Source organism: Octopus bimaculoides, chromosome 8 (assembly GCF_046866305.1).
Source record: "Octopus bimaculoides isolate indiv1 chromosome 8, ASM4686630v1, whole genome shotgun sequence".
NCBI classification, from domain to species: Eukaryota; Metazoa; Mollusca; class Cephalopoda; order Octopoda; family Octopodidae; genus Octopus; species Octopus bimaculoides.
The window spans coordinates 22,469,891-22,494,519 of NC_142935.1; the positions used below are offsets into that span (position 1 = coordinate 22,469,891).

The 24,629-nt window shown below is 39.0% G+C and overlaps 1 protein-coding gene across 7 annotated transcripts in view; it reads left to right on the forward strand.

The window, feature by feature from the left end:
- Positions 1-724: 724 nt before the first annotated feature.
- The window catches only part of LOC106871984 (E3 ubiquitin-protein ligase LRSAM1), an 82,131-nt gene continuing 58,226 nt past the window's right edge, over positions 725-24,629 (forward strand). For 3 of the 7 annotated variants that reach the window (XM_014918780.3, XM_014918802.3, XM_014918788.3), the window contains exon 1: positions 725-928. The gene's annotated coding sequence lies outside the window, so the exon portion shown is untranslated. Of the gene's footprint in view, positions 929-1,225; positions 1,414-4,286; positions 4,364-24,629 lie in introns of those variants that run through there. The other 4 variants (XM_014918820.3, XM_014918793.3, XM_014918811.3 and 1 more) reach the window with 4 other exon arrangements.

The window sequence follows — 24,629 nt, forward strand, 5'->3', positions numbered from 1 at the left end:
AAATTTCAATTTTTAAAATATTTTTGTGTCCTCGTACGTTTTTCTTTTCTATATGATATGGAACTACGGTGGACAGCTACTCCAAAACACCGTGAAAACCAGGATGGTTACAACTAGTATATCTTTAAATATATGGTTAATGTTTACATCTAGGTCAAGATGTAAACATTAACCGAACATATGCCTGCCCTGTTGGTTTTTCAAATGACTGTATTATGTAGGTGAGGCCATACAGTATTTCGATTTAGAATGGTCCCCTGCGGTATTTTCTTTCTACATCAGCCAACATCAATTGAAAACTAGTTGCCAATCCCACTGAAGAAATAGATTCAAAGAATTAAACACATTCACTTCAACTCAAATATTTTATATAGCAATATCCAAAATATAATGAACTCAGTTCACTCGTGTTTATCTTAAACGGTTAAAAACCTAAGATTGATAAAATAAACATGAGGCAAATAATTTTAATTACATTTTCAACACCATCATTCCCAAACGCCAGAGTATGACAGCTAGCATAATTTAGCTTCGTGTTCGAATCTTACTAATTCAACGTTCGGAAAGTAAAGCACAAGTGAATAAAATATATATATATATGTTTCTTCTTGTGTTTTATTATTATGTTTATTATTGTCATCTGTTCGATTACAGTGTTTAAATAGAATTACAGAGAGTACGAAAAATACATGTGTGTGTATCTGCGGCTGACTGAAAGAGAGGTAGACTAGAAAAGATAATGATGTCGATGATGGTGTGATGATGCTGTAGTCACTTATGTGCTCCGCTTTTTTTTCCTTAAGCTTAAACACACCTCTTTATATACAGACATATATTTGCTTAGCTTCCGTTCTACTTGGCACTACTGTGGATATTACACTCTACGTCCCTTTGTCGATGGCAGTTGGTCTTCTGATCTTGTTTAAAGGTAAAACTACACTCACAATTTATGTGATCTACAACACACACACACACACATACACACACACATATGTCTTGTAGGGTGGTGGTTTCTTATTTTGGATGTAGACTAGACAAACGAAGTGATGGTTTTGACTGTCTAACATTTTTTTCCTCTTTGTATCTTCTGTCATGTATTGTGTATATGTATTTAGGTTAGTGTGTGTGTATTTAGGTTTATGTGTGTGTGTATTTAGGTTTGTGTGTGTGTGTATTTAGGTTTGTGTGTGTGTGTATTTAGGTTTGTGTGTGTGTATTTAGGTTAGTGTGTGTGTGTGTGTGTTTAGGTTAGTGTGTGTTTTCCCATCCATTGGTTTATGTAAGCGGTGATGTTTCTGTGTGTTGTTCACAACTTCCGGCCAAGCTTGATCGAACTGTTCCAGTGTGATTATCCCGTCTTTTATGTATGTACATCGAGAACTACATTAATCGAAGTGTCCTTTTATTGAAACGGTAAGTTGTGGCTTGAGGAAGAAGTTGGCTGTATATTTCAGCAGGTCGAGCAGCAATGAAATGTACAAGATGATGTTGTATGTGTGTTGTTGTGTATTTGTGTTATTGTTGGGTTTGTGTGTGTTCATGTTGTTGAGTGTATACTTTGATTACTTCTGTATGTGTGTTGATGTTGGGTATGTATACTATAATTGCTCAGTGTGTTTATTTTAATTGCTTTATATGTATATCTTGATGTTATTATGTATTACTGATGTATTATGTATCACTGATACTGGCGTGTACTTTGCTTTGGTATGTGTTTGTGTTGAGTTTTTAAGTGTATATGTGTATACATTCAGTGTCGGATTAACCAAGTGGAATTTGTTACAGGCCCCCTCTTTAAATGATAGTATTGTAATGCTTTCAACTTTCGTGGATGGCTGAGTGTTTTAAGGTTGAGCCAATGTTCGGAATACTTCTTAGATTCAATATAGTTTGAATTAAAACAAATTACAAATTACTATAATTAAACAAATTACTGTAATCAAATTTGAGTGGCAACAGTAAATGGACAGATTTCATTTTTGTCAAATGCTAATTAACAGACTTGCCATTCTATTTCCCTTTTCGAGGCATTAAACTCATCAACAGTAATTGAGTTTAATTATTATTTTCCCTCATAATAAGATCGATTGATCGAATCAGATTATTGCTAATGTGTTATAGTCATCGCAATGTTAACCATCCCTATTAAATCTAATTAGGATTTTTAAAGATAAACATTTTATTGTGTATTGTAACTCCTCTTTATACTATCAAACAAAAAATATTGCACAAATAGCACTTTTAAATTAAGCTTCAGACCATAAAGCAAATTTACATTATATTATGAAAGTGCATTTAGAGGAAATATATCACTTGTGTTTAAGAATTATATATAAGTGAAATAGCTTCGTTTTCTTCCCAGCTTTATTATTTCAACCGAAATCAGGGTTTATAAACGAAGGTTACCCCTATTCAGATTCGCTACATAATCTACTACATCTAAGCTATCGTCTTCCCGGGTTTTCCTTCGAATTGTTTTTAAACACGTCGGCTAGCAGGTAAATTATCGAGTTTTAAAAGTGGAGCCACTATGTTCATTTCGGATACCACCGCCATCCAATGTCAGCTGATCGATGTACGTTGTGTGTCAGGTAAGAAGCTGACTGAGGTTAGGTCATTTTGCAGTTCCTTCTTAGGAAGCGTGGAAGATACCCATCGTCTTTAGGATTGAAGGAGCTAAGTAGACATCCGTTCTAATCAAAGACATTTAGAGAGTTAAGGATGAAATTGTTCTAGGCAATGGCGGCGAAAGTAAAGAAAGCGCACACCCGATGGTTAGGGGTTAGGGTTAGGGTTTTTGTTACGCCAAAAACGGGTGGTGTGTATATGGCCTAGGTCAGGGGTTTTCAAACTGTGGTCCGCGGACCACAGGGGGTCCGTAAGGACAAGACAGGGAGTCCGTGGACAGCAAATATTTTTCATGGGCAATTTGATTTTATATATGTTTTTTTATCGAAATCTTTTAATTGACAATAAACCTATTTGTTAAATACTGTTAAATAAATAAATGTAAAAATAAATGTAAAAATATGTTATTTTAAGCAAATAATGTAAAGCCTGAAATATAAAGGGGTCCGCAAGTCAAAAAGTTTGAAAACCCCTGGCCTAGGTAAACACTCATTCTAGATAATGACATTAAGAAAGTTAAACAGACAACACAATGATGTATAAAGACTGGGGTTAACCCCGCCCAAGTTTGGATGACGTTTGGATATAAAGGAACTATATATGCATCCATTGCTTGTTTGACGACATCGTGATTTTGAATCGGACCGCCAAATAATATTTTTGAGAATGATGCAATCAAGCCATCAACTTTTGAATACTCTATTGATCCTTCAAATTAAGTAGAAGGTAATTGTTATTCGTCTGTTTAATAAAAACCTAGCAAGCCAATGACAACCAGTTTGTGTGCCTCCTCTCCCATGTTACCCCGATTTATGTAAGTGGTGCTCTTTCAATTGCACCTTTGGATCCTTTAAAAATAATTGTAATTCGACAAAATAGCCTACTTTTAAATTTAGAGCTTTTGTTTTTAGTTTTGGACTCCTTTATTAAGGGTTACAAAGCCCACTCTGGCTGCTTCTTTGGTGCTGTAGACATAGAAGTGTGTACATAGTTAGTGTGAATATTAGATGTAGATTTATTAGAGGATATCTCATTTGGTTTTGGGTACACATTACTAATACATACATGTATAAACTTGTACTGACGTGCGCACACACATCCTCAATATATGTTCGTATCTCTGTTGACAAAAAAAAGGGGTATATCTGTTTATATATCACTGCTTATGATCTCACTGTCCCCTTATAATAACTATCTACATAACTTTATATATCAGAATAATAATATAGATTTAATCAAAAGATTAAATGTGGTACTTAAAATGTTTGAGGCACCAGAATTTGGTAGGGTAAAAACCAAAAACAAAATCAAGAGATTTGGTGAATAAAATTTGAAGAAAAGCAACAAAAATCCAATTTGTGTTGCTTTTCTTCAAAAAATAACTTTACATATCTGTTTGTTTGCTTGATTTGTTTGTTTAATTATTTGCCTGTGTCCGTCTGACTATACTTTCGTTTCCCTATTTGACCAAGTATCTCTGTGTGTGACTATATATATATAGATATACACACACATGTGTTTGTATGATTGTGTGTCACACATGTGTGTGTATGTATGTGTATGTATGTATGTTTGTATGTGTGTGTGTATGTATGTATGTGTGTTCTGTCTGAATGGTGTATCTGTTGCAGACCAGTAATTTGGGCAGGGAACACGTGATGATACTGCCAAGTAAGCAAAACACAAGAGATTGGCTGACGCTCCAGCAAACGTTTACCGATCGGGAATCCTCGCTGTTAGTTTCTTTCTTCCTCTTTCTAATCGAGCAATCGATCTCCGTTGTTTGTTGTTTGTAATTTATTCGCGATGGAATTCTCATTTACCCCGCCCCCCCTTCGCACATACAATAAGAACAGCATTCTTTTTTTTTTCTTTCTTTCTTTTTCTATGTCAGTAATACAATGCTTTGTGTTGGCAAAATGAGAGAGAAACTATCTAAATATATCGATATCTAATTGATGCATTCGACATTTTGGTATTTTGCAATTAATTGTTGAACAATATCTATGGCTTCACTACGATCACCATCGTCGTTGTCTGTTACTATTCTTGTCATCACCACCACCAAAATCTATTACATTACCATCATTATCACTCTTGTCATTGCTTTTTACTACTGCTTCCGACATCGCCACTACAGCTATTCTTAGAGATGGTATTGCACCTACATGGTTGCTAGATCACCTAGGAATAGCTGTCAAATTACCAACCCAGCATTTTGAAGAGGGAAGGATACATTGGCTAATGTAGTTTTCGATAAAGTGTATGTGAATTAAAAAAAAAAACGGTTGCTCTTGTGTGGAACAATTTCAGTCATTAGTTTGCTCGATTAAGATTAACTTGAATCTAAACAATAACATAAACATTTATCAGCGCAACCGTCATTTTTAACTTTTGCATCATCGTTATTGCTATCGCTGTCACCATCCCATTATCATTATTGATGCTAGCTCCTACCACTAACATCTCTGTTCCCGCCATCATGACGGAGCTTCTAGTTTCTCGCTTGGCATGCTAGAAATAGCAATCAAATTTCGCGTGAAGTACATCTTTTTGTATTGAAAAAGGAGAGGTACATTTGATAATACAGTCCCATATTCTTTACTCTTTTACTTGTTTCAGTCATTTGACTGTGGACATGCTGGAGCACCACCTTTAGTCGAACAAATCGACCCCAGGACTTATTCTTTGTAAGCCTAGTACTTATTCTATCGGTCTATTTAGCGGAACCGCTAAGTTACGGGGACGTAAACACACCAGCATCGGTTGTCAAGCGATGTTGGGGGGACAAACACAGACACGCAAACATATACATACACATACATATACATACATATATACGACGGGCTTCTTTCAGTTTCCGTCTACCAAATCCACTCACAAGGCTTTGATCGGCCCGAGGCTATAGTAGAAGATACTTGCCCAAGGTGTCACACAGTGGGACTGAACCCGGAACCATATGCAATATTTGAGAAAACGATTGAATGGCCATGGGATATCTTTGCTTATACATCTGTTCGGTCAAGACTATTCCCGCGAACAGTATATCATCAAACTAATGTTATCAAACAAGTAATGGAAGCTCTGTGGTTGCGTGGCAAGTTAGAAATAGCAGTCATATCATAAAGCAGTCATAGATAAGAAAAGATGGGAATAATGTTAGATCTTATTTTTTAAACAGAAATTAAATGGACAGAGATGCTTAATCATCATTTCTGTCTATAAATAATCTCTAGGTGTTGGTTGGAGATGGGACTTGTCTGAATGGCCGACTAATTGTACTGCACAACTTATGTCGGCTTCATTTTTACCATGCAAAAATGCCAAACTTTATAAGTTCAAAAATATTAAAATTTTGTGGACTAAGATGCTTGTGATCAGCACTTGGATAAAATATTGGATGGCCACGGCTGGAAGGTTTTTGATTATAGGTCTGCTTGGTCAGTGTTGACTTGGGGCTAAGCAACAACAAAATAAATGTATTAATTGTTCGCTGTGTATATTGGGCAATACAGATCTTTGTGACTTGTTTCAGTGAATAAACTTCAACAAACAGGCGTAAGAGTGGCGGTGTAGTAAGTAGCTTGCTTACCAACCACATGGTTCCGGGTTCAATGCCACTGCGTGGCACCTTGGGCATGTGTCTTCTACTATAGCCTCGTGAGTGGATTTGGTAGGCGGAAATTGAAAGAAGCCCGTCGTCGTCGTATATATGTACATTTATCTATGTGTATGTCTGTGTTTGCCCCGCCAACATCGCTTGACAACCGATACTGGTTTGTTTACGTTCCCGTAACTTAACTGTTCGGCAAAAGAGACCGATAGAATAAGTATTAGGCTTACAAAGAATAAGTCCTTGGGTCAATTTGCTCGACTAAAGGCGGTGCTCTAGCATGGCCGCAGTCAAATGACTGAAACAAGTAAAAGAGTAAACCACCACCCACTTTTGAGGTGGTTATGATGAGTCAGCAGTAGTTTAGCTGTGATTGAACAGACCTTTGATTAAAGGTGTCCAAACTGTGATCATCCTACCTTTTTTTTTTTGCAGACACAATATATAAGGGCCACTTATCTCAACTTATTCTCTCTTTTTGGAGATGGTTGGGTAAGAAGATTTGAGGGAGATCTGATGCTGTTTCTAGCAGGTTCATCAATTAGGATAAGCTATGAGAACAATAGAGGCTATGTTCACTTCTATTATGTTTTGCTTTTAGTTATCTTTCTTGCTCTGAACACAGTTTCTTACATACACGCACATACATATGTGTGTGTATATGTATGCATGTGTAGCAACCCTCATGCAACATGTAAAGTTTTAGCCACTCGCTCTTTTTCACCGGCTTATTGGACCAAAGCGGGGGCTGGATTGAGACCCATCGAGGCCCTCAATACTTAAAAGATTTTGGTGCCCCCCATAAAACGATTATGTAATTCAAAATATAAACAATAACAAACCATAAAATAAATTTGTATTTTTCAAAACGAAACGAAACAGTAAGAGGGTAAATAATGTTTATTTTTGTATACTTCCACTTTATTTATATTTGAAAAGCTTCCTCCTGCTTTTTCGAATTGCAAAGTCTTTGATCAAATCCTCAAAATTAATCTTAGGTAACACATCTGCATCTATACTTAGTAGAGATAAAGGCATCCAGAATATTATTTTAGCAAGTTTAAAGTGATTTCTTTTGTGCCATAAACTATTTACCATTTCTGTGGTGTCCTTTCCTTCTTTTGATGCCCTGAGCACGTACTTATTTTGCTTAATGGTTAATTCAGCACTGAACCAAAGGGCAGAGGGCAATACTGCTCCAGCTGTGTTTTAGTTATTTAAATGGAACCCAAACCTTCCCTTCCATCTCTTCATACAGAATTCAGTCAGAATAAGGAGTTTGTTGAATGGTCATTAAACATCTGCTTTCCATGTTTGCATGAGTCAGACAGAATTTGTTGTGTGATAGATTTTGTATGGTTAGATACCATTCTTGTCACCTACCCTCACTTGTTTCTAAGGAAGTTAATACTTCCCCATGGCCAGATATGGTTTAACATCCATTTTCCATGTTGGCATGGGTTAGATGGCTTGACAGGGAATGGCAAGGCCAGAGGCCACATCAGGTTCCCTAGTCTGTTTTGGCTTATCTTCTATGGCTGGATGCCTTTCCTAATGCCACCACTTTACAGAGGGTCATATATATAAATATAGTCCAACCCATGCCAGCATAGAAAGTGGACATTAAATGATGATGATGATGGTCATCATCATCATCGTTTAACGTCCACTTTCTATGTTGGCATGGGTTGGACGATTTGACTGAGGACTGGTGAAACCGGATGGCAACACCAGGCTCCAATCTGATTTGGCAGAGTTTCTACAGCTGGATGCCCTTCCTAATGCCAACCACTCCAAGAGTGTAGTGGGTGCTTTTATGTGCCACCGGCACGAAGGCCAGTCAGGTGGTACTGGCAACGGCCACGCTCAAAATGGTGTATTTTACGTGCCACCTGCACAAGAGCCAGTCCAGCGGCACTGGCACGATCTCGCTCAAATGCCTTTACACGTGCCAACAGCACAAGTGCCAGGAAGGTGACGTTGGGCACAGGTGCCATCACAATTTCGCTAAATGTTCTTATTTATTCACATTGTTTTGAATTAATCATGCATTATTTCATAGTTTTGAGATGTCAACAATGTGGTTGTGTAGTTTCGGAATGACACTAGGGTTTGTGTGAGAGGCTAGATCTGGCCAGTTTGAATATAAAACAGGTAGAATATTTTGGCTGGATATAACCTGCTTAAATGCTAAAGGATTAAGGCCATCTGTTTCTAGGTGTGTAACTAGGGTTATATTTCTATGTTGGTTTGTGGGATATATATTTTTTTTTTACATCTAATTGTTTTGCTGAATGCATGAACTGCAGCGTCTATGTTGCTGTTGTAATGTTTCTGAATTTTGTAGAAAAGAACAAAGACTTTAAAAAAAAAAACCTTGATTCCACTTCTTAGTCTCACCTGTTCTATAGTCTCACCTGTTCTATAGTCTCACCTGTTCTATAGTCTCACCTGTTCTATTGAACTTTTTTAAGTTTATAAAAATGCTTTTTTTTGTGTTTTCTTCATTGATGTGCAAGTGTGTTGTTATGATAATTGGTTGGTGTTTTGAGGAATGATGAGCACTTGTTTACCAAGTGTTTGTTGTAACTAGGTGTGTCGGAACAACAAAGAAATGTCTGGAAAAGAGTTGTAGTTGGCTTGGTGAGGTGCGCGCATGTGTGTGTGTGTGTGTGTTGGTGTGGCTTGCTTAGAGGATTTTAAGGAGGTCAATGGGATAGTCTAAAATATGAAGGCAATGCATCAGCATGGTTGCAGTCCAATAACTGAAACTAATAACAGTACATATATACATAGATGCAGATGTATAGAGAGACATTACACTCGCAATGTGCACACATGCATGCATTCATACACACACGGGCATGCACACACACACACACACACAAAAATGCATGCAGGCATATACGTAGATGTTGATGTACAGACAGATCTTGTTTTGATGATGCAGTTTTAGGAACAATCAATGTTGTTTATTCAATAAAACAAAAGATGGCATCTATAAGAAGATATGAATAAATCGTTTGAGTGAGATAGAATCAATAACACTAGAAGTAACATAGGAAACAATCTTGTTTTCGTATGCTGGCACAAAGCCACAAATTTTTAGGTGTAGTCAATGAAGCTGACTTGGTATGTGACTGGTACTTATTTCAAGAGTAAAAAGCAAAATTAACTTTGGCAGGGTTTGAACTTGTAAACATTAACAACCTTAACTAAATACTGAAAAGTATTTTTCTATCTCATTTCTGTGGTTTAGTTACAAGAGTAAGGGCAGTGCCCATGGCCCTGTTTATTTATTTTTTTTTTTTTGTACAGCCTCTGAGATATGTTGGGGTAAATTTAGGAAGGAAACATAACTCATGATTTGCTATTTGTTAGGGTGCAGGAAGAAAGTGCACATCACAGTATTGAGTTATCCCCAGACTTAAGATTTGGTCTAAATACTAGTAACAAAATGGACTCCACCAGGGATGTTTAATGGCCATATGGTGGTATTCATCTAGTTGATAGAACCGGTACAGTCTATCTGAATGAATGGACTTCAGTATATGAGGGGGTGCTGAAAAGTTCCTGGCTCTGAGTAAAAGAAAATAGAGGAGGATCAATCAATTAATCGCGATTTTATTCAACATGTTCCCCTCTCAGATTCACACACATATTGCAGTGTTCCTGTAGTTTTTCTAAGCCCTGTAAAAGAACTTGGAAGGTTGGGCTTCCAACCAAGCCTTTTGTGATACCCTTAAAGCCAGGAACTTTTTGGCACCCCCTCATAGTTTCTATCTCCTTTTGAATACTTACTCATCCACTAAATTCTTCAATGAATTCACTGCTAATCCTAAACTTACTTGCAATATCTTCATTCATTAGTTGTTTAGCTGTTACAAATCATTCATCTGCACTTAGTTTTCTTGATACCTGCTCGACAAAGGGCAGTGAGATCCCATTAAAGATCTTCTCCAGATTCACAAATGCTGAGTAGAATTTTTTTTTTACTTAAGAACTTCCCTTGCTCTTGTCCCATAAGAAATATTACATCAGTGGTTTAAGATTTTGTGCAAACTGAAACCTATCCCTCCAAGTTAACTCTGTTTTGTACTAACCATGCTAAACTTTCTTGTCTTCTTTCAAAACTTGATTCGTCATAAACCAACAAGAAAACCCCTAATTGGTCATTCTACCTACAAGAAATAGCCAAATAACACCTTACTGTCTTTAAAAGGGAAAGACATATTGGATAATGTTGACCTGGACACTTCTAAAAAAAAAGTCAGGATGCTCAAAGTTACTACACCTTTGATCATAGATCTATTGAGACAGAACTGACCTAGGGCTAAACACCAAAAACAGCATTATAGCTTTTCATTATAAAGCCCTATAAATACCTTTCTTCAGTGACGCCTTTTACTCTTGGTGAAACTTATCTGTAAGTCATTAGAGATAACAATTTATATTAGCTAATTAATTAAATGGCTCTTCCTTATTCATTTTGAGGGCAATTTTCATTAATGCTAATTTTGCTTACATTATTTTTGGTTAGCACATCAAGTATGGTAACCTGTACTTGTATGGTCTTCATGCAGAAAGCACTCTTGGGAAAATTTTCAGAGCTAATATCTATATAATCGGACACTTCAAACATCTCAGCAACTAAGTCTGATAGACTTGCAGCTTTCCCTAACTTCATCTCCTTGACTACCGTACTATTCTTATTGAAGCTAAACTTAATAGCTATCAGTTCCACTCAAGGTTGATTCCTCATTATTGCATTAATACTTGTTCTTAGTAACACATCTGTGTCTTTCTTTGCACTGTTATTGAGAGCAAATGTGCTTGTGTTGTTCTGGACAAATATCTCATGAGGCAGTACAAACTTGAACACTTCCTGCCTTTAGTACTCACAGAATAATATATAACATGGGTTTCCAGTTTCACTGATGAGTACTCCAGTAGTGATCAACTTAATTGTCCATTTATTGAATTATGGTATTTAGTGGTTGCAAGGGAATTGAAAAGAAGACACATTAAATACTAACTGTAGACTCTACCTGGAGATTTTGAGTTTCTGCAATCTAAAAATTGTTTGTAACTTTTCTGTTACAATTTTTGTTTTTTTTATATAATTTCATAGCTGAGCGTGGCCGTTGCCAGTACCGCCTGACTAGCCTTCGTACCAGTGGCACATAAAAGCACCCACTACACTCTCGGAGTGGTTGGCATTAGGAAGGGCATGCAGCTGTAGAAACTCTGCCAAATCAGATTGGAGCCTGGTGTAGCTATCTGGTTCACCAGTCCTCAGTCAAACCGTTCAACCCATGCAAGCATGGAAAGCAGACGTTAAACGATGATGATGATTTGCCTTTTATAGAATACATTTTGGACAGTGTTGTCCTAGATATACAGAAAGATGAGACAGGTGTAAATGATTTTCATTGGTGCTTTATTCTGCTACTTACTAACTTACAAGCCAGAGAAGTACACCAAGCTTTACTGTCATCTTTGGCATAGTTTCTAGATATGCCTTCCTAATGCCAACCTAGACATCCTTTCTAATGCCAACCACTTTACAGAGTGTACCAGTGCTTTTTCATAGCACTGGCACTAGTGAGGTCACTAACTACTTACAAGACAAGACTCCTCTCCATCCTCAGCTAAATAGGTTTTGAAGGAGGTGGAAGTGTGAAAGAGGGAACAGGTGTCTTGGTAAATGAAATACATAGCTACGAAGGCTGTGAGCTGGCAGAAACGTTAGTACTCCGGGCAAAATGCTTAACGGTATTTCGTCTGCCGTTAGGTTCTGAGTTCAAATTCTGCCAAGGTCGACTTTGCCTTTCATCCTTTCGGGGTCGATAAATTAAGTACCAGTTATGCATTGGGGTTGATGTAATCAATGTAATCCCTTTGTCTGTCCTTGTTTGTCCCCTCTGTGTTTAGCCCCTTGTGGGCAACAAAGAAATAAGGAAATACAAAGCTACCCCAGCTGGAAAGAGAAAGATAGAACCTGTGGAGGAGGGAGACCCAGAAAGGGCAAGAGGAAGTAGTGAAGACTAGCCTCAGAATGTTAAGATTCATGAAGGAGATGACAAAGGACTAAGAGAATTGGCAAGTTTGCTGTGCTTGAGAACACTTATCCATCTCGCCAAAACATGAGGTCCTAAAAGCATATTATTTATGTCTGTGCCCTCTGCACCCAATTTACCCCTACTAAGTCTTCCCCACCATTCATCTTCCTAACACCCATCCCTCTATTACTCCTCTAATTATGGCACTGTTACTCAACTGCTGTAATTATAAGAAAACAGAACTGCACTTTTTGACCCCCTCCTCCTTTTGTACTACCATTTATCCCACTCCTTGGACTCACTTTCTTTTGTGACCCATCCCACATTCTCAATATCATCTCTTATCTCCTTCATTTTCCCTTGAACACCCTCTCATATCTGCCATCAATGTCCCATCCCACCTTTTTTTTTTTTTTGTCACTCACTATATCCATCCCAGAGACGGCTGTCCCTGTCACTGTACCTCCCTCTCTCACCACCCTCACTAACAAATCTCTAGTCTATCTGGTGTTTATTATACTGCTGTTCTCCACACCATTTTATGTATTGCTCCTCATGATTCCATCACAGTTGATCTTACCATTTGGTTTCACACAAGGAATACAATGGAGTGTTAGGTAACAATCCGATTATATAACCTTATTCTCATCAGAGTTAGCCGATATGCAAGGGAATATGGCAACTGCTCTCTATTGTTGGAGGTGGATTAACATAACCAGTCAGCAGCTGCTATATATTCAGGAAGGGCATCTTGCTATAAATAATCCTCCTCAGCAAATTCCATTTGATCCATTCAAGCAAAGAAATGGCCAGAAAATGGTGGTGTTGGCAGCGGTGCATATGTGTGCATGCATACACATATATATGCTTATATGCTTACACAAAGGCCTCCTACATAAATAAGTGAACTGCATTTTACTGTTATATAATCAAGTGAACACAACTAGTGAAAGTTAATGTCAGGAACACAGTTAGCATACTTGTAAAGATGTAGACACCAGGAGTTTGAGTCATTTGTAGGTTAGCATTTGAACAACTCAGCCAATCGTGACCCCGCTCCCTGTTCTAATACATAGTATTTGGGCTGGAATGTTTTGTGGGTGTGACAAAGCTGATATGGACAGTATTAAGTTGTAAAAGTGATATGGACTTTTAGATAAGAGATCGGACTGGTTGTGGAGGCATTTCTTTGTGTATCAGAGCAGAAAATTTTTATTTTGCTTTGCCTCAGTCCACCTATTTCTTAGTAATAGTTGCCACATTGTCTGAGAATGTTAGTTATAAAGATTAGTGTTTTACCTGTGGGAGGATTATCTCTCATCCAATATCACGATTCCTTAGTTAAGCACTAGCTCTTAAAATTCACCTGCAGCTTAGCAGAGAGTATAATGTATATGTGTGTAGGATGCAGATTCAATTCCCACTCAGCTCATTCAATTACTTAATGAATAATTAAATTATTCTGCAATGCCACCTGCATGGTAATTAATAGATAAGTAGGTGAAAGTGTTTCTAATGCATTAAATAGCTAAAGCAACAGTGAAATATCTAAAGTGGGCTGAGATTCATAAACGTGTTTCATTCTCAGAACTTCTTCAGCAAAATGCAAACTTGTAATTTGCCGAAGCATTAGCAATTAAACCACTAAGCAAACATTCAGAAACGTATATTTATTGGTTGAATTAGAGAATGTTTGAAAAATTAATGACTATTGAGAGACTAGAGACTATATCCTGCTGTAACTTGGTGGTGTGTATGTATATTGCTGTAGTTTTTGATGGGAATATCAAACTAATAGCTTTCTGACAAGTTCAGACTTAAACTGCGGAGGTGCAAAGTATTGGTGTTACTGATGTTAAGCCCCCTCATTGATCAGTCCTCATTAGGCAGGCCTATGATCAAAATCATTCCTGCTGCTCGTATACACAGACATCTCAAAAGTAGACACCTCTCATTATATCCTTCTGTCTGGGCAGACACTACTTATTAGTACATTGTCCAAACAGGTTGAGTCATTGGAATCTGCTCGAGGCAGGCCAACTAAATACTAGATTAAGTATTTAAATGCATCAGATGACACTATTTTGTTTCTAGAAATAAATCATTGAAAAGTGATGGTGTCTATTTAACTTTTCCAATATCTATGTATACACAAGACTACATTCTCCAATGTATTTTCTGTTTTGTGGGTTTTAAAAAAATCATTAGGATATGTGATTTGCTATTTCTAGCATAAGTGACTACATAAAGGTATTTTAGTCTAAGGTTGTTTCACGTGCATATATCTATTTAATTCTAGCCTGGCTACCTTTCACACAAATAAGTAAATGGTATGTTTGCCAATTTCTTATGTTGGAATAGCATTTGTTGGCTTAGCTCAGAAATGTCCAGGGTATTCATTACTAAAGAGACTATGTTGAGTCAAAAAACACTACATCTGGTGATCCAATGACTTTCTGAACAAGGCCCATACATATAATTTTCACAAATACATTTCCAGGCTGGCATGGGTTAGATGAGGCATTTTAATGAAGTATTTTATAGCTGGATGCCTTTTCTAATGCAAACCTTTTAGTCACTTCTTACAACTTTCAGGGATTTAATGTTCTTATTCTAAAATTCAGAATACACATAGTGTGTATATACTCTTTTACTTGTTTCAGTCATTTGACTGTGGCCATGCTGGAGCACTGCCTTTAGTCGAGCAAATCGACCCCAGGACTTATTCTTTGTAAGCCTAGTACTTATTCTATCGGTCTCTTTTGCCGAACCGCTAAGTTACGGGGACGTAAACACACCAGCATCGGTTGTCAAGCGATGTTGGCGGGGACAAACACAGACACACAAACATATACACACACATACATATACATACATATATACATATATATACAAAGAGGTTCTTTAAGTTTCCGTCTACCAAATCCACTCACAAGGCTTTGGTCAGCCTGAGGCTTATAATAGAAGACACTTGCCCAAGGTGCCACGCAGTGGGACTGAACCCGAAACCATATGCATATATTTTAATGTTTGCTTTTATATTCAATTATAATAGAAACAATTTAACATTAATCCGACGGGTTACTCTATACTTTTGTGGAGCACAAATTTATGATTCTTAAACAAGAATATTAACAGTAGCCTTGAAGTTTCAGCCATGTAGGCTATTGTTTGACAGTAGCCCAACTGGCTGAAACCTCAAGGTCACTGTCAATAGTATTCTTGTTCAAGAATAATAAATATACGTATTTTTCCCACAGCATAGTACTTTGGGCAGGTCTTTTCCATTATAGTCTATAGCTGACATGCTCACTCCTTTGGTTATCTGCAAAAAAAAAAAATGCACATTAAGATTGCATAACAGGCCAATCAGCTTACAGATAAGTGACATTTAGCTCGCAGAGAAAGTGCATATGTTGTATAAAACTAAAAATAACGGTGATCCTTCGATACTAACTTATTTGTAACAACCTTTTCTATTGTGAGCCATCAATGCTGTCACTTGACCTCAAAGAAACGGGAATGAAATGTTCCCCAAAGCACATCTTACTATCTCAAATAACAAAGGATGCATTGAATAAGGCAACTTAGATATTCTATGTCTAAAAAAGAAAACAAGATGAAATATCTTAGACTGGAAGCCCTTTAATTATCATCATCATTTAACATCCATGTTCCATGGTGGCATAGGTTTGACAGGATCAGGTGGGTCCAAGGACTGCATTGTGCCTCAGTGTCTGCTTTGGCATGGTTTCTATGACTGGATGCCCTTCTTAACCACTTTACAGTATACTCTGGGTACTTTTTTTTTGTGCTCCCAGCACTATTGTAGTCACCAGGCAGCTTACAAGACTATAAATTCTGGGGCGGGATGAGAGCAGGGACAGCTTTATGCAAGGAGATGAGCTTATGAATAGTGCTATATTTGGTTCACCTGCACTCTCTTTCTAAAGACTTGAAACTGTTCTATGTTGTCTTTCAATGTCAGGTGCTATTACTGTTCATCTACAATTAGCTCAACATGCAGCTATTAATAGTTATTGTGTACTTGATTGAATGGTCTACATAAGTTGCCAAAACAAATATAAACTGGCTATTATCTTGTTTACAGTGGTGTTTATGCATTCTGCATGCACAAGTGCACACTGCAGCTGTTGATTACTGGTCTTATTTAATAAATGATTTGTTACACACAGATGCTGCTTTGTAGCTCATTCACTTATGCCTGTTGTTGCAAAAGTACTTTGTTAATAAATTACACGGCTAACGAAAGCTCTTTAGGTTTTAGTGTTCGGTTCTCCTTTTCTGATACTAAGCAGATAATTTAAGTAATAAAGTTGCCTACTTTGTTGATCTAGGCCCCCCGTCCTCCTTCCCATGACCATTACTGTTATCATATTCATTACCAGTTGCTAATGGTTACTCCACCTACTGGCCACATCCATTCTTTATCTTCTCACACTGTCGCTTGTCATATACATTAACTTTTAATGCAGTGATATTCAGTTACTGTACATTTCCTTCAACAAGGCCAAACATACTAATTTGTCTTAAAAGGTTTTGTATTGGTGGCCGGTTTCGCCTGGCCTGAGAGGTTTCAAATACATCGTTAATTGATATTGATGATTTTCTGTACAATTTTTTTTTCTACCTGATAAGTCCATCTTGCTTTAAAGAAGTGTTCTTTTATTTGTTCTATTTATTTATTTACTATTTATGGCTTGTTTTTTTTTTGCTGTGTTACTGAGGTAAAAAAAAAGAAAGAAAAAATTAAAAGTGTAAGCAAGGCATTCACCTAAAGGAAGTTTTGGGTCATTTGCTAAAATAAAATGAATTTATTGCATTTTCATTTTCATTAGTTATTGAACAAGGGGCAATGTCTTAGGCTTCATAGAGTTCTCTTGATCAGGATTGATCACAACTTTTTAATCATAATTTACTTCTATATAATTACTATGTGTCATGAAGATGTGGGTGGTAGCAACTTTCACAGGGATGTAATTATGCAGAAGGATTGCAGTGTTTACGAGATATGTTAAAAAAAGTATCCAACTTATTTTCTCACTTATGCGTACCTTTCCTTCATTGGACACTAAACTCCGCTTGCGAAGACATGTTGAGGCAAGTGAATCGAAATCGAACTAAATTCGACGACTGGCACCCATGCCAACATCGTCTCCTTCATTGGACACGAAACTCAGCTTGTGAAGACTTATTGGGGCAAGCGAAATCGGGATGGCACCTGTGCCCAGCGTCGCCTTTCTGGCACTTGTGCACGCAGCATGTGTAAGGACTTTTGAGTGAGATCGTTGCCAGTGCCCCTGGACTGGCTCCTGTGCGGGTGGCACATAAAATACACCATTTTGAGCGTGGTCGTTGCCAGTACCGCCTGACTGGCCTTCGTGCGGGTGACACGTAAAAGCACCTACTACACTCTCGGAGTGGTTGGCGTTAGGAAGGGCATCCAGCTGTAGAAACTCTGCCAAATCAGATTGGAACCTGGTGTAGCCTTCGGGCTCCACCAGTCCCCAGTCAAATCGTCCAACCCATGCTAGCATGGAAAGCGGACGTTAAACGATGATGATGATGATGATGATGATGATGAAAACTAGTGACTCCACCCTTCCTGTGCATGCATGAAAATTTTCATGCCAGTATGCCGCGTCAGTTCCTAGTTGTTACACCTAGAGTACAAATGTGCAGTGTGCACTTGCTGGATTTTTGCTTCCACTGAACGCATTGAGCAGAGATATTGCACCAAGTTTTGCCAAAGGCTTGGTGATACTCAAACTCAAACCATCCAGAAGATTCAGCAGGCCTTTGGCAAAGATGCCATGAGCAAAACTCAGATGAAGGAGTAGTATAACCACTTCAAACATAGCTGTATCTCAGCGGAGAGTGAGGGACACTCAAGCTGGCCATCCACAAGCCGAAATAAGGAACTGATTGAGAAGGCCTGGCAAATATTCATAGATGACTGTTGTGTAACAACCCATGGAAATTGCTCATGAAGTGGGAACAAGCACAGGATCGGTGCATTCCGTTTTAGCAGAGGAATTGTGCATGTAGGGAATGTTGGCGAAATTTGCCCCTAAGGTGCTGGCAGAACAGCAAAGGCATTTCCACATGGAAATCATTCAGGACATCCTGGACTGTGCAAACCACAACCCAGACTTCATGAAGACTATCATCACTGGTGATGAGACATGGGTTCATGGTCGCTGCTCAATGCATTTGGTCATCTTGTGTGAAAACAAAAATCCAACGAGTGCATACTACATACACATCTGTACTCGAGACATAACAGTTGGGAACTGATGCAGCCTACCAGTGTGAAAATGCTCATGCCTGTGCAGGAAGGGTGACATCACTTCCCACCCAAAAGATTTCGCCTATGTGGCATTACTTTTAATGGAGAAAAATTAAGTCAGATACTTTTCGAATGCACCTCATAGAATTGGTAAGATCTAAGAAATAAGACACAGTTGGGGAGAAATAATTCTGAATTTCTGCATAATTAATCTTACCTTTTCTGGATTTTTTTCTTCCATTGTAGATTTTGATTGATTCATTCTGTAAACATCTCCAGATGTCCTAGCCAACATCTAATCATATATTTAGGATTGTTTCAAGCTTGGAATTTTTATTTCTTTTGTCAGGTAGCATTGTAGTTAAGACTTTGTTGTAGTTAAGACTTTGTTGTAGTTTAGCCCCAGATCAACCCCGATTGAGACCTGTAATCAAGGGAATTCCAAACTTAACCACCAACCCATCTTTTTAAGAGTATCTGTTATGTGGGGGAAAGAAAGCACAATTCACCTACCCCATAGCTTCTCTCATAGCATTGATCCCTTCCAGCTAGGTTATATCTGTAGGTGGCCTACTTGCCTAACCTTTGGTCAGAACTTAACAGCAAATTCCCTTTACTCATGCAGCTACACACATCCATCTTGTCTGGCAGCCCCTTGGTGAAAGAGGCCCATTCTGGTCCTGCTTCTACTCATGTGACCTCCCTTGCTCCTCTGCTTCCAACAAGGCCCCTCAACTATTTGTGTGGCGCCACTAACCCTATGCTTCTGGTTCACCTCAGCTCCACAATATCTTGGGCCTGTCATGAAATCTAGGACTCATAAAACCAGAGCTTAATCTGGTTTCCACAGCATATAAATGACTGAGATTATGGCACCTCTTTCCCTTACTGGGATGTCAGTCTGTTGCCACGTTGACTTCCCAGTTAATGCTGGGACTCTTATACAGCAGAGTAGACTGTTTAAATAAACTCATTTCAAGAAAGTATCAAGCGGGCCACAAGTTAAAAAGTCTGTTGGCCACAGGCCTCAGGTTGGCCAACCCTGTCCTAGATGGTTGGGAGACCACTTGTATGATTAATTTTTGGCTTGGTTTCTACTGTTGGATGCCCCTCATAACACTGACCATTTTAGAGAGGATATTGAGCACATTATATTGTAACACCAGCTCCAGAGAGATTGTCTCTTTATTTCCTCTCTCTGAAGTTGCCTGAAGATCCCTAGAAATGAACAGATTGAAACATTGTATAGAATACCAATAAATTAAATAAGAGATAAATAGTCTAGAGATTTTCAAATTAAAATAATTTTTTTTTCATGGCTTATTCAAGGAGGAACTGCAAATTGCGTCCATTTGAAGGATCTCTGAGACTGAGACTGATATGGAAAGAGAAGTTATCTTCAGATTATAGCCTTAGGCTTTGTTGAACTTGGCTATACTGTACTGTGTTAAGCTATACTGAACTTAACTAGGTTGTCTTGAGCTGTTCTTGGTTGAGTTGAGCTGGGCTGTATTGTGATGTGGCAAATCAGGCTGACCTGAGCTGTACTGTCCTGTATTGGCTTATACTGAAGTAGACTGGGTTGACTTGTGCTGTGTTCATCTGGACTTGCTTCTGTCACGCTGTGTGCTTGGTTAAGTTGGTGGCTTGTTTATCTTCCGACAGCTTACTGATGTTTACTATTTTGCCTGGTAATTTAATCTTAATGACTTTGCTACCATCTCAGTTGCATGTTGTGGTACCCGTTTCACCTCCTCTTATCACTATTATCATCATCTGTGGATATTTATGTATGAGAGAGAGTGGGGGGGGGACTGGGAGACCATCTTTTAATATCTTCTGGATCACATTTGTAATATATCTCTCTCACTCTCTCTCTCTTTTGCCCTCCCCTTCTCTATCTTTCTTTCCCCCCTCTCTCTCTCTCCCTCTCTCCCTCTCTCTCTCTCCCTCTCTCTCATTCTTTCACTGTCTTTCTCTTTGGTTTTCTCTCTCTTTCACACTACATATCTCCTCCACCTCGCTTTGTTTTTATGCCTCTTCCTACCCAGCTTTTTCCTCCACACCAAACTATTATTGTAATGGATAAAATATGTCCACATCAACTAACTCAGAAAATGTAAAACATTTGTTCTATTCTAAAAGTCCATTAAGGTATCGATTTGTTGTGATGAAAGGGATGGTTGTGGCAATAGCGGTTGTTTTTTTTTGTTGTGGAGGTTGTGATGACAGCAACAGTGTTGGTGGGAGCGGTGACAGTTGCAGCTATAGTGGTAGTGATGACAACTGCAGTGTGGCAGCAGTGGTAGCGATGACAGATACAGTGATGGTGGTGGTTGTGGTGGTGATGGTGGTGATGGTGGTGGTGGTGGTGGTGGTGGTGGTGGTGATGGTGGTGGTGGTGGTGGTGGTGGTGGTGGTGGTGGTGGTGATGGTGATGGTGGTGGTGGTGGTGGTGGTTGTGGTGGTGGTTGTGGTGGTGGTGATTGTGGTGATGGTGGTGCTGGTGATGGTGGTGGTGGTGGTTGCGGTGGTTGTGGTGGTGGTGGTGGTGATGGTGGTGGTGGTTGTGATGGTGGTGGTGATGGTGGTGGTGGTGGTTGTGGTGGTGGTGGTAGTGGTGGTAATGATTGCATTGGAGATGATAGTGATGAGAGCAACAGTGGGAGAGGCGAGGTAGTTGTTAGATCTATTTTTCTGACTTCCTTCTACCCCTACCCACACTTCATTAGTGTGGTCTCCTGATAGAGGCCGATGTGGTGGTGTTCAGCAGTATTTTGATGACTGTCTTCTCTGTACCGGAAGTCGTCTGAGCTGATGTTGCTGATTGATGTAACAAGGAGGGGGGGGGGGGGGTTAAAAACCCCCAGTTAACATCATCATTCTGTTACAAATGCTATCATCATCACCATCTTTCCATCACCATAGGAACCACCACGTCATCATCATCATCACACCATCACCACTGCGATTGTCATCATCATCACCTTCACCACTGCTGTCATCATCATCATCATCATCATCATCATCATCATAATCATCCCACCACTACTGCGGTCATCCCATCATCATCATTATCATTGTCATCATCATCATCATCATCATCATCATCATCATCGTTTAACGTCTGCTTTCCATGCTAGCATGGGTTGGACGAGCATGGGCCATCATCATCATCCCATCATCATCATCATCATCATAATCATCCCACCACTACTGCGGTCATCCCATCATCATCATTATCATTGTCATCATCACCATCATCATCATCGTTTAACGTCTGCTTTCCATGCTAGCATGGGTTGGACGAGCATGAGCCATCATCATCATCCCATTCACCACTATGGTCATCCCATCATCATCATCATCATCATCATCATCATCATCATCATCCCACCACTACTGCGGTCATCCCATCATCATCATTATCATTGTCATCATCATCATCATCATCATCACTGCTATCATCCATCATCGTTCATATCATTATCAACTCTGCTATTTTCATGATCATCTTCACATTATTGTCAACATCTCCTTATCACCATCATCATCTCATCACCAGTGGTGCTTTCATCAGGATAATTATTGTCTCATCACCACTGACATTGCCATACTTAATTCCGTGTGTGTGTGTGTGTGTGTGTGTGTGTGAAAAAGAGATTGGTGATTCATATCCTGTTCCCCCACTACCTCATTACATCCGTGCCAAAGACACCAAACTCTCAACAGCTAAGTCCACATAGTTGCAACCAGGCACCATGCTGTAAGTATTCAGTTACAGTAGCATCGCAGTAGATGTGATGCTGAGTGTAATTAATCCTACAGGGAAAGATTTATCAATGATAGTTTTAGTTGTTATTGTTGTTTGTTATTTAGCCTCAGATCAACCTTGTTTCTGCAGACCTACTGACTGTCATTCCTGTTGTAATTATCCTGTCTTTTTTGTCTATATATAGAAGACCTGTTGAGGCAAGTGAAATTGGAATCGAATTCGATGACAGCACTGCATGACTGGCATCTGTGCTAGTGGAGCGCTAAGAGCACCATCCGAGCGTGATCGTGGCCAGGGCCGCTGCGTGGCCCCCATGCCGGTGGCACGTAAAATGTACTATTCGAGTGTGATCATTACCAGCGTCGCCTTACTGGCACTTGTGCCGGTGGTACGTGGAAAACACCATTTGAGCGTGGCTGTTGCTAGTACTGCCTGACTGGCCCTCGTGCTGGTGGCACATAAAAGCACCCACTACAGGTAGACGGACAATTTGTTGACAGATAGTTGGCCGACAGACGACTTACAAACCGGACAATTGTGTGGTATGGTGCAGAGTCCTGTTACCAGACACAGGGTGTTCCAGCAGCCACCTTCTTGACCCAGGGCAGCACTACCTCCTCCAGGCACTTGATGTAAGCCTCCGTGTTGAGTCTGAGGCTGTGTGGGAATTGTCTGTTGGTAGAATGTTTGTCAGCAAATTGTCTGTCAGCAAATTGCCTGTCAACGAATTCTCTGCTCACGTGCATACATACATACATACATCCTTCTGTCCTTCTTGGTCTAAGGTTGTAAGGTATGATACACGGGAGATTTGGTTATTGTTTTTACTAGGTAGACTAACCATATAGAGGTTACCTTGTTTGCCTTGCTTTTTAGCATCTTTGATAGTGTGTCTGTCTGTAAAACAGACATTTCCTTCAATATTGATGGCATACTTTTTCAGACTATAAACTTAGTCTTTCTTTCATAATTTATCTGTAAAATGATGGCATTTCCTGAATATTTTTGAACATTATAACTCCAGGTGTTCAGATATATTCCACCCATAACAACCCCACTTTTTATCAGACATAGTGTATCTAGAAGGCACGTGGCTCAGTGATTAAGGTATTTGGCTTATGATCATAAGGTTGTGAGTTCAATATTTGAGCAAGACACTTTATTTCTCGTTGCTCCATTCGACTCAGTGGTGAAAATGGGTAGCACCTGTAATTCAAAGAGCGAGCCTTGTCACATTCCGTGTAATGCTGAATCTCCCTAAGAACTCTGTTAAGGGTATGTATGTCTGTGGAGTGCTCAGCCACTTGCACGTTAATCTCAGAAGTAGGTTGTTCCATTAATTGAATCAACTGGAACCACTAGTGTAGCTAGGGGGTAGTGGTAGGGGCGGTCCATACCGGGTGGCACTTTTAAAGTGGCAGTAATTTTGGGTCTGCTGTAGGCAATATGTGCTTTTTTGTGGGGTCCGGGGGTGGCAAATGGAAAGACCACCCTGGGTAGAACACACTCTACGCTAGTGGCTGGTACACTCGGCATCATAACTGATGGAGTGCTAGTAGTATCTAGGACTACATTATATCTTAGTGCGATTGTTAGTCCTATTTTTCTAGCTATCCTCATATCAGATAAGCTGTTGAGCTGTCTCTTAAAAATAACCACTCTTAGATTCATTTGAGTTTCCAAATATTTTATTAGCCAGTTACACTATTATAGGGTTAGTCAATGAATTATAGGATTAGTCAATAAATTAATATTGCGTAAGTAATACAAGACATATGAATCCGTGCATATAATGAATGTTTGTTAATTGATACTATTAATTAAGGCTTGTGAATAGGAGAGAAAGATAAGCGAGATAGATTACCAAGCAGGAAAAACAACTGACTCATGCAAATCCAAACTAGCTCTCCCTTTAGGCTGAGAGTAAGTAAGAGAGATGAGAGACTTATTACATGGGAAGGGGGACAACACGAGCTGGAATATAAACCTGGGATAACTCTATCTTAAATTGAATTAGCTCACCCTTAAATAACTGACAGCTAAGAAGGTTGTAGAATCCATTTGGCAGGAAAACTTGTACACTTCCTATGAAGTTGTTGCCTTAACATAAATAAGTCAGCCAGTGCCAATTAGCCAAGCCATATTTGAGTAGGCATTCATGCCTTTTATTGTGACTTTTCCTGTTATGGGAATATTTTAAGCTGTGATTTCAGCTGGGTTCTCACTGCAATATAACGTGAC